We start from the raw sequence: 7468 nt of genomic DNA, 5'->3' as shown, positions 1-7468 counted from the left end.
GAGGATAAGAAGGGAGGATCACTTGAACCCAGGATTTCAAGGCCAGCCTTGGCAACACAGTGAGACCCTGCCTCTCAAAGAATAGATAAATAAAAACAAAACACCAAAAGTTATACCAAATCTATTTCTCAAAAGCAAATAATAAAATGACTCTTAATAAGCTCTGAATAGAAGAATTATTTACATGATAGGTGATATTTACCAGATCTCTACAGGAATAATCAGTCTTTATAGTGAAACATTACATGCATTTTCATTACAGTCTGAAAACAAGGCTGGGCATTCTTTAAATTTTAATAATTAGTATTATCCTGGAGGTTCTAAGCAATGCATTAAGATAAGAATAAAACTAAGCATATCAAAATTATTATTAAAGTGAATGGGAAGAGATGTAGTGGCTTGCTCATGTAATCCCAGAACATTTGAAGGCCAGGGTGGGAGGATCACTGGAGGCTGGGAGTTCAAGACCAGCCTGGACAACACAGTGAGATCCCATCTCTAAAAAAGTCAAAATAAACATTAGCCAGTCATGGACTTGTAGCTGTAGTCTCATCAAAACATTTAAAACTGAGAAATATTATGGATAAAATGAAGTAATAATGTCTAGGATTTCTTTTGAAATAATCCAAAGGGGATAATGTCATGGTGATGGGTAGATATAAAACAAGATTAGGCATATATTGCAAAACTGAAGCTGATTTGTGCATGTTGCATGTGTGTTTCTTTATTAGTAAATCTGAGATTTCTTTTTTACATTTATATTGACTGTATTCCTTCTGTGGACTGTCTATTCCTGTATTTGGCCTGCACTTCTAATGGGTTGTTTGCCTTTTTTTTCTTTTTAAAAAAATTATTTTAGATATTATGTTTTACTCTGTTATCCAGACTGGAATCAAACTCCTGGGCTAAAGCAATACTGTCCTCTTGGCCTCCCAAGTAGCTGAGACTACAACTACAAGTCCATGACTGGCTAACGTTTATTTTTACTTTTTTAGAGACGGGATCTCACTCCAGGCTGGTCTTGAACTCCCAGCCTCCAGTGATCCTCCCACATTGGCCTTCAAATGTTCTGGGATTACATGAGCAAGCCACTACATCTCGTCCCATTCACTTTAATAATAATTTTGATATGCTTAGTTTTATTCTTATCTTAATGCATTGCTTAGAACCTCCAGAATAATACTAATTATAAAAAATTAAAGAATGCCCAGCCTTGTTTTCAGACTGTAATGAGAATGCATGTAATCTTTCACTATAAAGATTGATTATTCCTGTAGAGATCTGGTAAATATCACCTATCATGTAAATAATTCTTCTATTCAGAGCTTATTAAGAGTCATTTTATTATTTGCTTTTGAGAAATAGATTTGGTATAACTTTTGGTGTTTTGTTTTTATTTGTTTATTTATTCTTTGAGAGGCAGGGTCTCACCGTATTGCCACGGCTGGCCTTGAAATCCTGGGTTCAAGTGATCCTCCCTTCTTATCCTCCCAAGTAACCAAACTATAGGCATGTGCCACCATGCCTAGCTTGTATTAATTTTATTAAGTCTTAATAGGTTGCAATTGTTAATCAAAAATTAATTTCAAAAGTCTTCTACAACATGAATTTTCTATGTGAAATAAGCCAGATACAAAAAGAAAAACAAATACATGTCCTATGATTCCACTTATATGAAGTACCACAGACAAAAATTACAGTAAACGTTCCCAGGCAGAGGGTAGAGAGAATAGGGAGTTTTCCTTAATGGGTCTAGAGTTTCTGTTTGGAAAGCTGAAAAATCTCTGAAGATGAATGGTGGTGTATTGTAAAAAAAACAATGTGAATGTGCTTAGCACCACTGTATTATACACTTAAAAATGTTTAAAGTGGAAAGTTTTATGTTAGTTATGTATATTTCACCAAAATGAATATACTGTAATGGGACTCTACACAGCAGGGGAGGAACAGAGAAATAAATACTACACTTTTAAGTGTACTTATATAGTGCTTAACTTTTATACATTATATTCTTGTAATTCTAAAAGAATAAAGGTTTTTTGAAAGTAAACAAAAAACCTTATATTTGCATCACCAGCCAACCACTGCTTCTTGGACCACTTCTATGGTAGAAATGCTGTGGCCAACCTCTGGCAGAGACACCTGCACCCAGTAAGCCCCAACTCAGTGCCATATCCTTGTACCAAGGAGAGTTTAAGAATAAAATCGGCAAAGGCAAACTCTGAACTTCTTCTGGTTTGAGACTCTTTGAAAGTGGTTTTGTAGTTTCTTAATTATGTTGAGCCTTGTTTTAGCTTTAAAAGAGATATTTAGATGCCACATCTAAGGACACAGAAGCCTTTCAGTGAAGGAGGCAAGGTAACTGAGTCTGGAATAACTCCATGTTTCTAGCCAGGGATGCTGAGAGCAACCATGGTCATTGTGATGAGGTGAAGACAGAAAAAGAGCTGGGTTGGAGGAAGGTGATCAGTCTCCTCTGGATGTGATTAGTTTGAGACTCCTCTTGGGCAGCCCACTGGACATGGTCAGTAGGCAATGGAGGTGGAGCTGAGAGGGCTTGAAGCTGAGATAGAGTCCAGTTTAAATATGTGGGTAGTAGTGGGGGTCCACAGAGTGTGAAGATGGCCAAGAAAGACATTGGGGTGGGGGTCTGGAGGGCAGCAGATGAGCGTGGACTAGGGAGAAAGGGATGCCAGTGGAGGAGGAGAGGGAAGTCTCAGACACCAAAGGGAAAAGAGTCACTGTAAAGAGGGGTCAGCTCCATTTCACATCCTGCAGAGGCACCAGGTATTATTGCAGGAACCCAAGAGGGAACTCAGATTTGACCATAAGAAGGTCTTGTTGGCCTTGACCTAAGAGGTTTCAGAGAGAGAGAGAGGTGAGAGCACAAAACACTCAGCCATGTCCCCACCATGGGAAAAAGTGTCTGGCACAGTGAGAATGGACTTATGGATGGATGGATGATGGGTGGCAGACAGATGAACAGACAGACTGATGGACAAATGGATGCACAGAATGAATGGGATGGATGGATGGATAGATGTATGTATGTATGTATGGATGGATAGATGGATGAATCAACAAATGGATGGATGGGTGGATAGATGGAAAGAGTGGTCTGTGAGAAGAGAGAAGGCTTCATGAACAATGTGAGACTGAGATGCATTGCCGTGGTTAGAAATTAAAACAGAGGAGTTTCTACTTGAGTCATGAATGACCCAGTATCTTGGTCCTGAGTTGACTGGGGACACTTGCGTGGAACAAAGACTAAGAAGCCCTTAAAATAAGGCCAGGTGAGGTCAGGCAGGTCCGAGCTTGCTCAGGACTTCCCTGCCACACTGCACAGCTGTTTTAGCTGACATGTCACTCAAGGAGTTACTGGGAACTACTGTGGCCAGCGTTGCCATCAGCACAGACAGCCTCAGAGAGTAAGTGAACACACTGGGGTGACTCCAAGACTGTGGGTGTCACCTGCCTCATATAGGAGACAGGCAGAGGGACATCCCTGGGGGTCTGTCCCCCTCCCTGCCCTGTGCCTAGTTTGCATCTTCATCCTCTGCAGATGTGACTGTCATGCCCAGCATCTTACTGCTCCAGCCCTGCCCCCATGCTGGCCCCAGGTGCTGACCTCACAAGATTCAATCCAAGCCTCAGTCATTATAGCATGTGTCCAGCATCAGGACCCAGTCCACCATCCTTGATATGTGGCTCTCACAATGTTTCCCAACCTCCCCCACCCTCTGCTCTCTCAAGAAAGTCTGTTTTCTCCCCCTGGGGATTCTTGTCCTCTGCACTCCCAAACTTAAGCAGTGACCTCTACTTCTCTCTGTGAGATCTGGCAGAGGCAGGTTGGTCTTGGGGTAGCTGGAAGAGAAGGGACTAATAGCAGGAGCAGCCACCTTCAGGTTGCAACAGGCAGACACAGCCAGGTCCTGAAGCCTTGGCTCAGTTTGGCTAGGGATGGGGGCTTCTTTTCCTTTTCCATGGCAGATCCCCTAGATAGGGATAGAGAATGGTGTCTGAGGGGATGGGAGGCTCCAGGCTACATCGGGCACTGGGCACAGCCTCCGAGCCTGTCCACAGGCTGCCAGGACCATCCTGCAGGGTGGGTGGGAAACTGAGGAAATGGGAAATGGGAAAACTGAGGCTACAGATGAGGGGCCTGGGCCAGGTCACTTGGGAGAGGTGACTTTGGAAGTGCTCTCAGAAAAGTGAAAGGCTGTCTGCTCTCAAAAGAAGAAGAAAGAGGAGGGAAAGAAAGTCCCCTGGGTGGACCAAACAACCACATAGTCAACCTTCACAGAGATTAGATGAGGGGCTACACACCACTCTGATTCTCCTCTGCCATCTCTCACCCCCTTCTCTGTTCCCACTTGTCAGCCCAAGGCTGCCCCTTTGGTCGCTGTCTTCCCACCTTCCTCTGAGAAGCTCAAATCCAACCAGCCCACACTGTGTCTGATGAGTGACTGCCACCTGGGCAACATGATGGTGGCCTATGAAGGTAGATGGCACCACTGTCACCCAAGGTCTTTAGACCACCAAGCCCTCCAAATAGAGCAACAACAAGTATATGGCCAGCAGCTCCCTGAGCCTGATGCCTGACCAGTGGACGTCCCACAGCAGCTACAGCTGTCAGGTCACACATGAAGGGAGCATCATGGAGAAGGCATCTCCCCAGGAAAATAGACCAAGACAGGAGGAGTTTGCTTACTGAACACCAGTTCTTCCCTCTCCCTTTTCCCCTTCCTCTTCCCAGACCATCTCCCTATTCTCTGCCTCCTTCTGGAAGAAGCTGTTCTTGTCTAAGCCTCCAGATACATGCCTCTTTCTCTGCCCTGGTTGGGACCTCTACCGATCTGCACTGCATCCTCTCTTTCCTCAGCCTGGAAACCCTGTTCCAGGTCTGGATCCCTTCTGCTTCTGACCTTGCTGCCCTCTTCCTTCTCTTTCCACCTAAGCAAAAATGCCAGCTCAGGCAGCCAAATGCCCATTTGCCACAGGCTTCTGAGACCCAGATGCCAAGTGAGAATTGCTTGGATTCAGCAGTGACTGGTGGAGGTGGCAGCTGGTGAACCAATACTTTCCAACCCTCTTCCAGCAAGCAGCTGTGCCCCACCCCTCCTGACATGAGTGACATGCCTGTCTCCCACACCATCAAATAAATCCAAATCTTTGCAAGGTGACACAGGGTACAGACATTTTTGAAAAGCTCATTTACTGATTCAAATGTATAGTAATGACTGAAAACTACTGTGCTGTGTAAATACATTTCCTATGGCTTGTTTTTAGCCCTTTTGTATCCAGCTCTTTCTACATATCTTCCCATGGATATGGGAGCCAGAATAGACAGGAACAGGCGTGGGGTGTCCTGGGACACTGAGGGTAGAACACAGCTCCACCCTCAGGGGGACCCATTTCTCTGACTGTTTAGGGCACTCACCTGTGGCTCAGCCTATCTGTGGAGGCAAATTACACCTGAGAACCCCAGAGACTCAAAAGAAAGCACAAGTTCAGCAGATACCTGCTAGGGTGGGCCCTGGAGTTGCAGCCCCAGGAAAAGCCGCCAATGCACTGTTAGCTCCCTTCAGCTCCCTCTCAAGTCCCAGGAGGTTGAGGTTTCTGACTAAGCTCAGAGGCCTGCACAAATGGTGGACTGGATTTCAGAGGAGTTATTAATAGGTCTACAGCCACCTAGAGAGTTACTGGACCAGGACCACAGAATAATTCCTGGGAGGACAGCCATGATGAAAGCAGGACAGAGAGGAAACACAGGGAGAGAGCCCTGGGACGACGTCAAATATAGAGAGAACCAGGGGAACAAAAGCAGCCCTGATGTTTTGCCCCACAGCCCCTGCATGCCTGTGTCCCTTGAGAATTCAGAATGAGGAGCTCACTCTTGCCCTTTACTTGTTTTGGGGCTCTGGCAGGCTGACCTACTTCCTGCCCCAGCCTCACCCAATCTCCCCACTCTTTGCCACCTACTTGGGCAAGCTGATCTCTCTCTGGTTTTCTGAGTACTCAGTGGCGCTGAGTTAACTCCTCTGCATGCTTTATTTTATGTGATGGAAAAGGGAAGCAGTTCTCACTAGCCCCATTTTTCATATTAGAAAACAGGCACAGGGATGTTCTACAATGTGCTCACAATCAGCAAGCTGCAAATGGTAGCTGCACTTTAAATGTAGGTCTATCCGTGCTTCTAACATTGAGCTAACTACACCATTGTCACTCTGTGCCTGGTCCCTGCTGACCTTGTCTCTGTCTCCTGATTGCAATGCTTCTCCCTAGCAGCCTCTCCAGAAAGCTGCTCAAAGCCTTTAACGATAACCCACCAATTCTCCCACAGACCCCCAGTGGGACCTGGAACCTTCCAGCCTGAACCTTAGTCTCCAAGAGTCACAGTGAACCTGAGCTTAGGATGCCCTGGTGCTGAAACAGCTACAGTGACCACAGGCTTAGGGAATTCAACCAGTCAGTAACTTTAGCATTTCGGGAAAACTGCCTAAAGAATAACAGGAATAAACAAGACCAGCCTGCAAAGACTGGAAAAAATACCCATTTATTCAATTTCTAGGCATGAACACAGGCCCAAAAGCATTAAGAACATTCAGGGAAATATGACCTTACCAAGCAATAAATAGGTAACCAGTGACTAACCCAGAAGAGATAAAGATGTAAAACTCATCACACAGGAAGTAAAAATAACTGTTTTGAGGAAACTCAATTTAACTAAAAAAATACACGGAAGTAATTCAGAAATTTATCAAAGAAACTTAACAAGGAGATTTAAATAATCTTAAAAGACCACAGAAACCTCAAAGCTGAAAAATAGAATGGATGAACTGAAAAATTCATGAGAAGACCTCAACAGCAGAACTGATCAAACAGAAGACATAATCAGTGAGCTGACAGGCCATTTGAAATACACAATAGGAGAAAAAAGAAAATAAAAAAAGCATAGAAGATCTATGGGATTGCATCAGAAAAGCAAAGGTAAGAGTCGTTGGTCCTCAAGAGAAAGAAGATAAATAGTCAAAAGCTTATTCAAATAGATCATAACAGAAAGCTTTCCAATTCAAAAGAAATATACAAATATCCACTTACATAAAGACCAAAGATCATCAAGTAGACTCAAGCCAAATAAGACTAGGCTAAGGCATATAATAATTCAACTCCAAATTTCAAGGACAGAAAGGATACTATAAACAGCAGGATAAGTGAATCAAACAACATACGGAAGACCTTTCACCTATCAGGAAGCAGAGTTCTCAGCAAAAATTTAACACACTGAGGGCCTCCCTCACATGGGGAAAGTGGAATATATATTCAGAATGCTTAAGAAAAACAATACCAGGCCGGGCGCGGTGGCTCACGCCTATAATCCCAGCACTTTGGGAGGCCGAGGCGGGTGGATCACGAGGTCAAGAGATCGAGACCATCCTGGTCAACATGGTGAAACCCCGTCTCTACT

Source organism: Cebus imitator, unplaced genomic scaffold (genome assembly GCF_001604975.1).
Source record: "Cebus imitator isolate Cc_AM_T3 unplaced genomic scaffold, Cebus_imitator-1.0 Scaffold831, whole genome shotgun sequence".
Lineage (NCBI taxonomy): Eukaryota > Metazoa > Chordata > Mammalia > Primates > Cebidae > Cebus > Cebus imitator.
The sequence above is the reverse complement of the archived record's forward strand: the minus strand, read 5'-3'. Positions refer to the sequence as shown.